Source organism: Lissotriton helveticus, chromosome 7 (assembly GCF_964261635.1).
Source record: "Lissotriton helveticus chromosome 7, aLisHel1.1, whole genome shotgun sequence".
NCBI classification, from domain to species: domain Eukaryota; kingdom Metazoa; phylum Chordata; class Amphibia; order Caudata; family Salamandridae; genus Lissotriton; species Lissotriton helveticus.
Window position 1 is genome coordinate 593,895,917 of NC_136068.1, and position 13,831 is coordinate 593,909,747.

At 51.3% G+C, this 13,831-nt stretch overlaps 1 protein-coding gene across 5 annotated transcripts in view; it reads right to left on the minus strand.

Moving 5' to 3' along the window:
* DBN1 (drebrin 1) overlaps positions 1–13,831 on the minus strand; it is a 258,527-nt gene that overhangs the window by 6,119 nt on the left and 238,577 nt on the right. The gene's annotated exons all lie outside the window — the stretch shown is intronic.

Below are 13,831 nucleotides of genomic sequence, written 5' to 3' on the forward strand. Positions count from 1 at the left end.
CTATAGCTTTGTGGTACCCTTCAGGTAGTTCCAATTGACTCCTTCACTTATGTCCCACACACCAGCACTCACCATCACGGCTTGGTTTTACTTAAAAGATCTCCATTAAAGTGCCCTCCCCTGGGGAATTGCAGTGCTGACCTCATGAGGAGCTAGGCCAGATGATGAAGCATGACAACTTCACGGGTGTGTGAGGGCATCACTTCCTATCAAAGAAGTGCCCCTTATTACATACCCAACCTGAGATACAGCACCAGAGGAACAGTCACCCCTTATTACTGTCATAGGTGTACATGGCACCACCAAATAAACACAAGAGAGACTGGTGCTCAACAGCAACATGTTTTTTCACTAAATATCTCAGGTGTGTGGGGTTGAAATATGAAAACTTGGCAAACTCCCAAAGCTATAGACCCCAATGAAATACCATTGATTTAACATTATAAAACCAGTCTGAAAATGCTTTCACCTAATTTAGCAAGAAGAAACCCCACATCTTATGGATAGGCTTTTTTCCACACGATTTGCAATATTTACTAAACCACTATTTAAAAATGTACAGAGACAAAAATGGAAGCAGTATGCTATGACAAGTCCCACTGGGGCCCCCAGACTTTTGAGTGATACTGTGCATTGGTTCAGTTATCCTAGTTGTCCCAGATTTCGAAGGCATGTGGAGATCATGCGTTTCCTCGCTTTGCTCTTGTAGAAAGGACCCAAGCACATGAGCAGTCCTGGGTTGCGCTGTTAAAATGGCGACATGCTCTTCTGGAATACTTGCAAGGCCTATAGATTTGCCAAGATGGAGTACCTGGGCTGCACCCTGATGACATCATCATGCACGCCTTTCCCGTGACTCCCTAATCTAACTGAAGTGTATGACAGAGGGTAGACCGGTCACTGGTCAGAAATCAGCCACTCAGGATCAACCTCCTCTCCCTGTGCCCAATGAGGGACACACCTCTCTGGAAGATTTTAACCCTATCATTCTTTTAAGCTGTGCTTGACCGACATGAAAGGCTATCATCCACCTTTCAGTGTATGTGGCCAATGAAGCCCTGTTACCTTTTACCCTTTGAAACCAAATGTGCTGTGTGAGAAGTTGGCCTGATATATGATGCTCACTAGTTCTAGTGATCACCTTGTATTAGTCCAAACAACCCTTATGGTGATTGGTTGTAAGTCAACCTTATAGACCAGCTATCCTAATGGTAGCATGGACAAAGCAGTCTAAGGCTAAACTCTTTTGGCATGTGAAGCCAGCTGTTTTACCACATATAACCCCTTGAATACTAGATGAAAGGACACCACACAGGTTGTTATGAAAATAAACAATATATTTATTAATAACAAACACCTCTGAACTCTTTATGAGATCAGAGGGCTAAGCACATGACAATCTCCTAGGAAAAATACGATAAGTGGCACAAAATTACGATGGTTCCCTAGGGGCACGGCAAACCATATACTAAGTAAATGGTATAAGGAAATCGATAGAAGGAATGGAGCTGTCCAGAGGCTGTAGGATCGCTGGGACTACACTATCCTAACTTTAGGTAAGTAATAGGAGGCCCACGGGACGCGTGTGCAGAGTGTGAACTCACACGCGGGATGCGTAACAACGTCTATGGACAGTGCAGTTCAAGAAAAAGGTGAGTACGGACAATCCTGACTGGTTAGGACTAAAACGACTGTGAATCTGGACACTAGGAGAGTTAATCTACCCTTGAGCACCGAAATGCTCTTGTTACCTCACCCACGGGCTGCGGGTTCATAGGTGCGAAGTCGTGTCGGGTTTCTGCGTTGAAGTCTATGGAGCCTGGAAGAAAAGATGCTGCAGGCGACCAGGAGGAAGATGTCCGGTGTGATCCAAGGGTGGATCAGGGATGCTGAAGACCTGAAAGCAGAGGGGACAATATTCAAAGTCACTAGCCAGTGACGTGAGTGGAACCAGGAAGGAACCAGATGTCGTCGTCGCGATCAGGTGAAGAGGGGACGTTTGTCTCGGCAGCCACGTGGACCAGGAGGTGTCTTCGACGACCAGGATGGAGGTACGAGCTGTCCCACGCAGGCTCTCGCTGTCGGATCCGGATTTGGAGTCAACAGGCCTTGGCAAAGGCAACCCACGCGGTGAGTGGAAACGGCATCTGGAGTGGACCAGGAGGGTCCAGGGTGCTCCTCTTTTGGAAGGGAGCAAGGGCCAGTCTGGAGCAACCAGACCAGCAGTGTAGTTTTCAAGGATCGTCGTCTAGGAGGTCAATAGCCAGCCGGCAAGTGACCAGACAACGCGTCGAGCAGCAAACAGGCAGAAGGGCCCCACGCAGATCTCGTGGATGCTGGAGGGCTGATCTTCGGTGCAGGAGCTGCTCGGGGCTGGGGCTTCTCAATCCCCAAAGCACTTTGTCGAGTTTACCTCAGAAGTCGTGCTGGAAGCGAAGTGCAGTTTCTCCAAGATGGCCGGTCCCGCGTGTCTAGTCGCACCCACGGATCTCAGCTGTGCTGCAGATGTGAGTTGAGGTCGGAGAGGTCTGGGAATCCGGGTCTCGTCGGGCTCTGAAGTCTGGATCCTCGAGGGAAGACGACAAAGTGAAGCCGCTGGATGCTTGATGGTGCCTGCAGTTGCAGGGTGGACACTCCTTGCCCACAAGGGAGATTCTTCAGTCTTCTGTGGAGCAGAACGTCGAAGTCCAGAGTTTCTTCTTGTAAAGTTGTTCAGGATAATCTAATTTGGAATGGGACCAGCTCCTACCTTTATCCTGCTAAAGGGGGCTGTACTACGACTAGGTCCCTCCTATGGGTGGGACCAGGAAGGGAGGTGGTTACACCCCCTATCCTTTGTCCGGCTTCGCGCCAGAGCTGGGGCTGGAGTGCCCCAGCAACTGGTTTGAACCGGTGTATGCACAGGGCACCTTGTGTGCCCCAGGCATGTCTCATTCCTTTCAGGCCTGTCCTACCCAATACACAAAATCCTGTCTGGGGTGGTGCTAGTACTCTAAAGGCAGGAAACCCTTTGTCCAAGCCTCCCTCGCTGGAAGGACTCCCAGCAGCAGGAGGTCAGACTTGTGTCTGTGGTGGCAGCATCCATTTTGTGATGCCAAGGCTCGAGTTAACTTTAACCGGGGTTCACAGTTACATACATGTCGTGTCCCTCTAGAAGGGTGGAATGCTGCCCCCGTCGCCAGAACCTTGCGAGGGGGTAGTATTCCAATTCGTATGACACCTTACTCGACATGTTTTGATAATGCTATACCAAAGTTAGCACTCAGCCGCGAGGATTATAATGCACTTAAGAGTATATGGTATAGCGTTATCATGGAAACAGCTAAAGGACTTGGTTCCGAAAGCTGTAGACAGGCTCAGCTCATGCTAGAGCACCATCTCACATAATTCTAAGCACTCTGCCTTCAGGATTGATAAGGCCTGCCATAGGAGTGACTTATAGGAGTATATGTGTCCACTTTGGGGTTAGATATAGGTATACTATATCTAAAGCAAAGGGTGATTACACCACCTTGCCCAAGCTGTCTTAGCAGCCAGTTGTGTCAGTTTGGATGGCCAGCCAGGGGTAGCATAATACATGCTGCAGCCCCTGGTAGGCCCTGGGTACACCTATGCCCTGGGTACCTAAGGTACACTGTACAGGGACTGATAAGGTGACTCAGTATCCAATTAGATATGTACCTAAGGTACATGGAGTCCATTTTAACAGAGAGAGCAGGAAGCCTGGGGTCCTGAATAGCAGGATCCCAGGCCAACTAAGTCAAAAACCAGCAAAACACTAGGCAAAAAGTTTGGGGTAACCATAGTCAGATATCCACCTTCCTACATGCTGTGTAGTATTCTCACTTTAAGACAGGTATCCCTTACTGTCATACATATATTTTGTGTCCTTGCTCTGTTTGGAAAAAAATATCTGCTTAGGCTATCAGCTGCATTTGTTCGTCAACTTTGTGCCCACTACCCATCTCGGAGAATATGTGCTGGTGGCACAGATGGGTGTATCGTGTGTATTTTCACTGAACAAGTGAACATCTGCCAAGTTAACCTCCTGAATGCCATGCAGGAGGCATCCCTGCAGGTAGTAGTTTTACCTGAAGCGAGTTTTCAGCAGCCGTTTATCAATTCTGCATCATCTAGCAAGAAACAGTTACATTTCAGGTGAACTGCAAGATGACTGTCTCTGCTCAACAGAGCTAGGAAACTGAGCAGCTCCGCGCTGGCACACACAAAGTGGTGTGGAAACGAAATGGTTACTTACCTGTAGGAGACCTAATGCAGCTTTACGAATTTTCTTGATTCAAATGCTGTGCGTTATTTCACCATCTATAGGTTGGGCTCGGAATTGTTTCTTCTAGTCTCCTCTCCTTTCTTTTTAGGCTGTGGGCATCGAACATTTGGTTTTATGTCCCTCCTTGCATGACGTCAGATTTACGCCCCGGAAGCTCTTCAACATGGCTGCCATCTTCAGATTCTTTACACAACTTGGCTGGCCGTTTCACATGTGTGGCGTCCTCTCCTTCTAAACATATTCCTCCCTCCTTTTGTTGCAATTCACCTCATTTTGAAGAGGTGGGAGCGTTGCATGTGAATCCCAAAAAACTCTTCACGCTGCAAAACTGTATGTAACCATTTTATTTTGCAGTCTGAACATTTTCTGTACTCACATGTTGTGCGCTGACTTTGCAGTGGTATTCTCCTTCCCGGGCAAATGGGTTGTAATGAGTGTGTTTTTTTCGAGCAGATGTTTCAGTACTTTTTGTTCTTGGATGTCCACGCAGTAAAGTTTCATGAAGGTGTGAAGGAAGACCCTGTTGCTTCCATATAAAATGCCATTGATGGACACATTAGTAATGAAAGAGTATTAATCCCTTTTTAGGTCGAGCCCAGGCAGCGCAAGTGCAGTCTCTTCGAGACATGCTATATTCGCGCTATAGTCTTACAACCCGCCCATTGCCTATTTATTCATCCCTTCTATTGTAGTTAAAAAATGCTTGCTTGCTAGTGGTTAATCCTTCGTCTTTAGCCCTCCTTTTTAGGTTTTGCCTAGCGAAAGCTGCGCTCTGCGCAGCTTTTTCGCGCAGGCGAAATCCTGTTGAGAACTGTAGGGTGCTTTGGGTCGGCCCTCGTCATTGATTGGCTGGCTCCGTAAACGGAGCCTTGCCATTGGACGAGGGGCCTGTCCGTCAATGCCGGACCAGACACGGGGGCGTTCCTGACATTCTTTGCCTTTTGCCGACGTCACGCGACGCCGGGAACGCCCCCGAGTCTGGTCCGGCATTGCCGGGACCTGCGTTTGCTGAAGTGTCGGGTTTCTTTGCTGTGGCGGAACAAATTGCAGGTAAGCTCAGCCCACACTCTGGTAAGCAGCTAAATTACTCCCAGGTCAATCAGGAACAGGCGCTCTCCCCCCGGGTGCCAGGCTGCCCCCCCCTCGGCCCCTCCATCCTCTCGCGCAGGATCTCCGCCACCGTTCAGCAGGTTCTGCGCGGCGTTAGTACCTTTGTTCCCCCTGGCATGCCTGGCATTCTCAGGGCCCAGCCTGACTACCCACACGTCGAGATGTTAAAGATGGATTTTCGGGCATTATGCGCAGCATTGTGGCGGCCACAAAAAGCGCCGAGTGCACACACAGTTGAGCCGGCCCCTGCCCTGACGCGTTCACATCGAGAAGCTGAGGTTAAATGTTTACGAAAAGCATGGAATCTGCTTGCAGCGGCGGTAGGGGCGAACGGAGGGAGGGGCTGGATTTATCGCTTTGGTTTGGTGATCTGCTGGGTGGTGTGTGGCGAGTGGGAGGGACGGTGGCGCGCCCGCAGATTCCCCCTCTATCACACTCGCCTTCTCTTTAGATCATCGTCATGGTGTAAACAAACAAGCTAAACTCCCGGAGATTTACAGTGCCCGGCGTCCGTGACTTCCTCTGCCGCGCTGTGAGATATTTCCGTACAGGCAGGCTAAGCTCTTTCCATTTTATACCTCAGCGGCTTTATAGCATCTTGAGGATTTTATTTTAAAGTGCCAGCAAACACTCCCTGCGCTCCCCGTTGGAAGTGAGCACGACGCTGCTATCTGCATTGTGCGGCGGGAAACTTCCTGTGTGTATTGATCCCTTGCTGAGAGCACTGTCCGTCATGGGGCTGCTTTGTCTGGCAGTCACTTCCATTTGACTTTGACTGACTGAGGGAGCCTGGTTTATTTGTAAAGGACAACAAGGATTTTCATTTATAATTCCGGCAGCGGGGACGGGTGCTAATGACAGAGCCCTGAATAATGAGGGCGCGGTATTCAAGGCAGGAAGGAGCGCGGCCGGGGTTGCCAAATGCGGCAGCCAGAGACGAGACGGACTGCAGGGAGCGCAGGCGGCGCCGGCACTCAGGGATCCACATCTGCAGCACGCCCTGTGTGACCCTGCACACCCAGAGAGATCCGCAGCACGCCCTGTGTGACCCTGGGCACCCGGAGAGAACTGCATCAGCAGCACGCCCTGTGCGACCCTGGGCACCCGGGGAGAGCCGCATCTGCAGCTCACCCTGTGTGACCCTCGGCACCCGGAGAGATCTGAAGCACGCCCTGTGTGACCCTGGACACCCGGAGAGATGACCGTTGAGGATGGCGCGCCCCTTACGGAGGTCAGACTGCCCATTTCACGTCCTAGAGAGAGGGGGCGAAAGGGAGAGGAGAAGTGGGAAAGTTTGAGATGTCGAAAATGAGTGAGAAAAGTGAACGAAAAGAGAGCGGAGGGCGAAAGAAGACAGGGAGAGAGGCAGTGAGGGACGGAGGCACAGAGGAGAGGAAGATAAGCTGAGCAGTGTAGGGGGTTGGGGGGTGGGGGTGTAGAGAGGCTTGGAAACGGAGACGGGGTATGTTTGTGTTTCGGGTGCACACGCGCGTGAGCGTTTGAGTCACTAGTTGTCTTTTCCGAAATTAATTTTTCAGTTGTCTTTCTTAAATACGCTGATATTCCCTTTCCGTTTGTCTGTTATCTCGGCATTGCTTTATTTTTGTTTTTAAAATGCTTTTGTTGTTGCAGTGAATCATTTTCTGTTTGTGTCATTTAGGGTGGGTCAGATGGGGTTCTAGGCGCCTCCAGGTCAGATTTTCACTTGGGTCGGAGCCTTTGATTTACTGCTTCCTTTCTGGGGTTTTATTGGTGTTGTCGGCTGCGCCGTCCTTTTCTTGTAATTATAATTCGGGAGAAGTAAAGTGAGCACGACCCCGAGTGCTGTGGAGTGGAGTGTGACGTCCAAGTTCAGGTCTGAAGGACGGAGTCAAAGCTTTAACAGCAGCAATATTCAAAGTGCCGCCATAACTACTGGAGTGAAGTGCTGTGTCTTTGGGGTTGGAGGGTTGTGCGGCGATGTCCATTCAGTGCCGCCTGTAACCACCAGTGCAAAGCTCTGTGGAGGTCCCGGGTATATCCCTTCAAAGTGCCACCCGTACCTACCGCTGTAAAGTGCAATGTAAAATGTAACTTGGAGAGGGTCTGGATGTTGAGTGTGACCTGAAGCTTTTATTCCCTGCATAGCAGACAAGTGGTGTCCAAAGTCTCGCTGCAAGAACTGTTTTTTGTTGCAGGTTTATAAAGCATGAACTCGACCTGAAGGTATCAGAGCGCTTTACATGAGCACCAGCTACATTACACAGTCAAGGACACATTCATTTTTTATACCTACAGGGAGAGTGAGTGTTTTGCCCAGAATCACAGGACGCTGTGCCAACGCTGAGACTCCAACACGGTTCTTCAGATTCAAAGTCGACAGTTTTGGCCATTAGGCTACCCCCCCCCCCCCTAAAAAAAATGAAGAGGGGAAATAAATAAGTGAAAGTGGAGCTGATAAAAAAGTTGGGGCGGTTAATCCTTAAATACATTCAGTAACCTATTAATAAATAGCAAAGTGCAGATGGGTGTGATCTCGAAATGCCACGGGAACGTTTAGGAGACTTTAGTCGAAAAAATGTCCTTTAAAGTGCAGTGGAAGGAAAGGGATTCCCTGCACTTCAGCTTCACAATATAAGTGTACCGCGTAATGTGTGCTAACGTGTTCATCCGAAGTGCAGCGGTGCTGTCTAGTATAGTATTTACGGTTGGAATGAGTTAAAGTGTAGGCGACATCTGTACACACAAAATGACCCGGGTATATGGATTTAAAGTCCAGTGATTGTGCACAAGCTTAAATTGAATTAGTGTGTGAATTTAAAGTGAAAATCAAATGAGTAATGTGCTTTGAACGTGCTGCAGGGTGTACGTTTAAATACGTTACTGAATAACGCGCAGCTGACATAGGTGCCCTTAAGTGCAGAAGGGTGTATTCGAGTAAAGTGCTATGAGAAGGGAGCCAGGTCCTCACCCAGAGGGACAGTGCGTCCATTTAAAGTGCAACAAATAATGTTTGAGGGTGCAGTATGTAAAGTGCAGCACTGGTGCATGATTTTCGAACGCAGCAGGCACCTCTTGTGCTCCGGTGATGTAGTAAAGTGCAATTGAGGAGTGCCGTAGGGGGTGTACAGTGCAGCGAGGGAGTACAAGAGTGTGCATTAATCGTGCAGCTAGCAGGGTTTCGTTTGCAGTGCAAGGGTCGTTGCTGACACGTCTCTGTAGGGCACATCAATTGTAGTAGTTGCAGGTCGTCGGAAGAGGATACATTGCGACGATTTTAGACTACCATATTTGAGGAAGCCTCATCTATGGTTTGTTTTTCAGGTGTGGTGTGAACCAAGATCTTCTCGTTCTAGTAATATCATATATTTCGCTCTTACTTATAGGGCGTTCAGGCAGCCCTCTTCACCCATTGGTCTGCTGTTGTGCCATTCACACTTCTCTTCTGCTCGCTGCTTTGAACCCCCTGGCCCAGCCCACTTCAGCCATTGGCTTACTGCATCCTGAGCGAGGGCAAAAGCAAACCCTGTCAAAATGAACACATCCACACGCAAAGTAGCACCCCCTCAGGGGCCACTTTGACACTGTTTGTTTCGAGAAAAAATGCGTGTTTATATTTTTTTAAAATATTAGTGAAGGCCTGGCAACTTCAACGGCGGCGTTTTATGCAATCGATGGCAATACAGAACAACTATTAACCAAACCCAAAGCCTGGAACCCAACGCTAGATGGATTGGCTTTGCTAATGTTTGCTTTCCTATGTTGCCCATTGTTTGCGAAGCTCCAGTTACACAGAAGTCCGAGAGAGATACTCTGCGCAGTTTCTAACCATTTCTAAACCTCCAGGCTTGTCCTCAGTCTCCCTCTGTGTGCAGTGAGTCCCTCCTGGCTTGTCCTCAGTCTCCCTCTGTGTGCAGTGAGTCCCTCCAGGCCTGTCCTCAGTCTCCCTCTGTGTGCAGTGAGTCCCTTCAGGCTTGTCCTCAGTCTCCCTCTGTGTGCAGTGAGTCCCTCCAGGCTTGTCCTCAGTCTCCCTTTGTGTGCAGTGAGTCCCTCCAGGCTTGTCTTCAGTCTCACTCTGTGTGCAGTGAGTCACCCCATGCTTGTCCTCAGTCTCCCTCTCTGTGCAGTGAGTCCCTCAAGACTTGTCCTCAGTCTCCCTCTGTGTGCAGTGAGTCCCTTCAGGCCTGTCCCCAGTCTCCCTCCCTGTGCAGGGAGTCCCTCCAGGCCTGAAATGAGACTCCGCCTTTGTGCAGCTAGCTCATGCAAGTGGGTTCTAGCCTGCACCAAAATAACAGATACAACTTGGTTTTGTTTTTTCTTGCCTTCTGCCTTTTGATTGTGCCTGTGCCTGTTCCCGCCCCCCCCTCCCGCTGTCCGTGTCTCCGGCCCCACTTGTAAATGCTTGTTTTATTTTTGCAGTATATTTCCTTGGGAAAGCACATGTCTGTAGTTGCATTTGGGGAATGAATCTCTGAAACTGAGATCTGTTTTGAATTTGGGAAGTGCTTCTCTTAGAGACAGCAGCATAGTGTGGGCTGTGAGAGCTGTGTGGGCTGTGAGGGCTGTGTGGGCTGTGTGGGCTGTGAGGGCTGTGAGGGCTGTGAGGGCTGTGAGGGCTGTGAGGGCTGTGTGGGCTGTGTGGGCTGTGTGGGCTGTGTGGGCTGTGAGAGCTGTGAGAGCTGTGTGGGCTGTGAGGGCTGTGTGGGCTGTGTGGGCTGTGTGGGCTGTGAGGGCTGTGAGGGCTGTGAGGGCTGTGAGGGCTGTGAGAGCTGTGAGAGCTGTGTGGGCTGTGAGAGCTGTGTGGGCTGTGAGAGCTGTGAGAGCTGTGTGGGCTGTGAGAGCTGTGTGGGCTGTGAGCGCTGTGAGGGCTGTGAGGGCTGTGAGGGCTGTGAACTGTTGGCAATGTAAATAACAATGCCATTTATTTATAAGTAAAAAAAAAATAAGAAATGTCATGAGCAATGCCAATAGCTCTAACTTTTCCAAAGGCGAAACCATTGCATTGTAAATGCTTGTTGTGTTTGGCTGCCTCCCACAGAACGCCACCCAATTACTATTACTTCTGTGTTCATTTGGGAGACCATTTTTAGGTTTTGCCTCGCCAAAAAGATGCGCTCTGCGCATCTTTTTCGCGCAGGCGAAAACCTGATGAGAATTGTAGTGTGCTTTGGGTCGGCCCTCCTCATTCATTGGCTGGCTCCGTAAATGGAGCCTTGCCATTGGACGAGGGGCCTGTCCGTCAATGCCGGACCAGACACGGGGGCGTTCCCGACATTCTTTGGCTTTTGCCGACGTCACGCGACGCCGGGAACGCCCCCGATTCTGTTCCGGCATTGCCGGCACCTCCCTTGCTCCCCCTCCCTAATTCTGTGGCGGAGATTGCCAGAGTACCGTGCACGTATAGGCAGTCCGTGACGGAGATCGCCAGAGCCCCATGTACTACTAGACACACCAGCTCTAATGCACAGTGGCATAGATCGCCGGAGCACCGTGTACTCCTGGGAACTCTGTGGCGGAGATTGCCAGAGCCCCGTACACTCCTAGGCAGTCCTAGGCAGTCTGTGACGGAGATTGCCAGAGCCCCGTGTACTGAGTGGGCCGCGGCTGACGGAGAGCGCAGAGCGCTCAGGCCCCCACCCCTCCCGTCCCCAGCCCCCCATCCTGAGCTCTAGAGACGGGTCCCCGGCCGCCCAAGAGCCACCGGTGACAGGTCTGAATGTTCTCTTGTCCGGCCCAGGATTGCATGAGCGGACGAGAGAAACAAACCACGTCCAAGGTCACCGTCAGACTAGAACAGCCACCGCGAGACGATTGTCATGAACCAACTCTGTCACGACACGATCGACACCGCTTTCTGTTACATACACATGTATGCACGCACACATGCACCCCCACATGTGTATCACGGATCCCTGCGTTTCTTGGTCACACACTGACACCGAAGGGTAGTGGTGCGTCATGGTGTCCCAGAACTGTCCTTTCAGGAGCACAGTGCAGAGTGGAGCTTCAGAGTGCAGAGTGGAGCTTCAGAGTGCAGAGTGGAGCTTCAGAGTGCAGAGTGGAGCTGCAGAGTGGAGCTTCAGAGTGCAGCTTCAGAGTGCAGAGTGGAGCTTCAGAGTGGAGCTTCAGAGTGCAGAGTGGAGCTTCAGAGTGGAGCTTCAGAGTGCAGCTTCAGAGTGCAGAGTGGAGCTTCAGAGTGGAGCTTCAGAGTGCAGAGTGGAGCTTCAGAGTGGAGCTTCAGAGTGCAGAGTGGAGCTTCAGAGTGGAGCTTCAGAGTGCAGAGTGGAGCTTCAGAGTGGAGCTTCAGAGTGCAGAGTGGAGCTTCAGAGTGCAGAGTGGAGCTTCAGAGTGCAGAGTGGAGCTTCAGAGTGCAGAGTGGAGCTGCAGAGTGGAGCTTCAGAGTGGAGCTTCAGAGTGCAGAGTGGAGCTGCAGATTCAGAGTGGAGCTGCAGAGTGGAGCTGCAGAGTGGAGCTGCAGAGTGGAGCTGCAGAGTGGAGCTTCAGAGTGGAGCTTCAGAGTGGCGCTTCAGAGTGGCGCTTCAGAGTGGCGCTTCAGAGTGGCGCTTCAGAGTGGCGCTTCAGAGTGGAGCTTCAGAGTGGAGCTTCAGAGTGGAGCTTCAGAGTGCAGAGTGGAGCTTCAGAGTGGAGCTTCAGAGTGCAGAGTGGAGCTTCAGAGTGGAGGTGCAGAGTGGAGCTTCAGAGTGGAGCTTCAGAGTGCAGAGTGGAGCTTCAGAGTGGAGCTTCAGAGTGCAGAGTGGAGCTTCAGAGTGGAGCTTCAGAGTGCAGAGTGGAGCTTCAGAGTGGAGCTTCAGAGTGCAGAGTGGAGCTTCAGAGTGGAGCTTCAGAGTGCAGAGTGGAGCTTCAGAGTGCAGAGTGGAGCTTCAGAGTGCAGAGTGGAGCTTCAGAGTGCAGCTTCAGAGTGCAGAGTGGAGCTTCAGAGTGCAGCTTCAGAGTGCAGAGTGGAGCTTCAGAGTGGAGCTTCAGAGTGCAGAGTGGAGCTTCAGAGTGGAGCTTCAGAGTGCAGAGTGGAGCTTCAGAGTGGAGCTTCAGAGTGCAGAGTGGAGCTTCAGAGTGGAGCTTCAGAGTGCAGAGTGGAGCTTCAGAGTGCAGAGTGGAGCTTCAGAGTGGAGCTTCAGAGTGCAGAGTGGAGCTTCAGAGTGCAGAGTGGAGCTTCAGAGTGCAGAGTGGAGCTTCAGAGTGGAGCTTCAGAGTGGAGCTTCAGAGTGCAGAGTGGAGCTTCAGAGTGCAGAGTGGAGCTTCAGAGTGCAGAGTGGAGCTTCAGAGTGCAGAGTGGAGCTTCAGAGTGCAGAGTGGAGCTTCAGAGTGCAGAGTGGAGCTTCAGAGTGGAGCTTCAGAGTGGAGCTTCAGAGTGGAGCTTCAGAGTGGAGCTTCAGAGTGGAGCTGCAGATTCAGAGTGGAGCTGCAGATTCAGAGTGGAGCTGCAGATTCAGAGTGGAGCTGCAGATTCAGAGTGGAGCTGCAGATTCAGAGTGGAGCTGCAGATTCAGAGTGGAGCTGCAGAGTGGAGCTGCAGAGTGGAGCTGCAGAGTGGAGCTGCAGAGTGGAGCTGCAGAGTGGAGCTGCAGAGTGGAGCTGCAGAGTGGAGCTTCAGAGTGCAGAGTGGAGCTTCAGAGTGCAGAGTGGAGCTTCAGAGTGGAGCTTCAGAGTGCAGAGTGGAGCTTCAGAGTGGAGCTTCAGAGTGCAGAGTGGAGCTTCAGAGTGGAGCTTCAGAGTGCAGAGTGGAGCTTCAGAGTGGAGCTTCAGAGTGCAGAGTGGAGCTTCAGAGTGGAGCTTCAGAGTGCAGAGTGGAGCTTCAGAGTGGAGCTTCAGAGTGCAGAGTGGAGCTTCAGAGTGCAGAGTGGAGCTTCAGAGTGCAGAGTGGAGCTTCAGAGTGCAGAGTGGAGCTTCAGAGTGCAGAGTGGAGCTTCAGAGTGGAGCTTCAGAGTGCAGAGTGGAGCTTCAGAGTGGAGCTTCAGAGTGCAGAGTGGAGCTTCAGAGTGGAGCTTCAGAGTGCAGAGTGGAGCTTCAGAGTGCAGAGTGGAGCTTCAGAGTGCAGAGTGGAGCTTCAGAGTGGAGCTTCAGAGTGGAGCTTCAGAGTGGAGCTTCAGAGTGGAGCTTCAGAGTGGAGCTTCAGAGTGGAGCTTCAGAGTGGAGCTGCAGATTCAGAGTGGAGCTGCAGATTCAGAGTGGAGCTGCAGATTCAGAGTGGAGCTGCAGAGTGGAGCTGCAGAGTGGAGCTGCAGAGTGGAGCTGCAGAGTGGAGCTTCAGAGTGGAGCTGCAGAGTGGAGCTGCAGAGTGGAGCTTCAGAGTGGAGCTGCAGAGTGGAGCTTCAGAGTGGAGCTTCAGAGTGGAGCTTCAGAGTGGAGCTTCAGAGTGGAGCTTCAGAGTGGAGCTTCAGAGTGGAGCTTCAGAGTGGAGCTTCAGAGTGGAGCTTCAGAGTGGAGCTTCAGAGT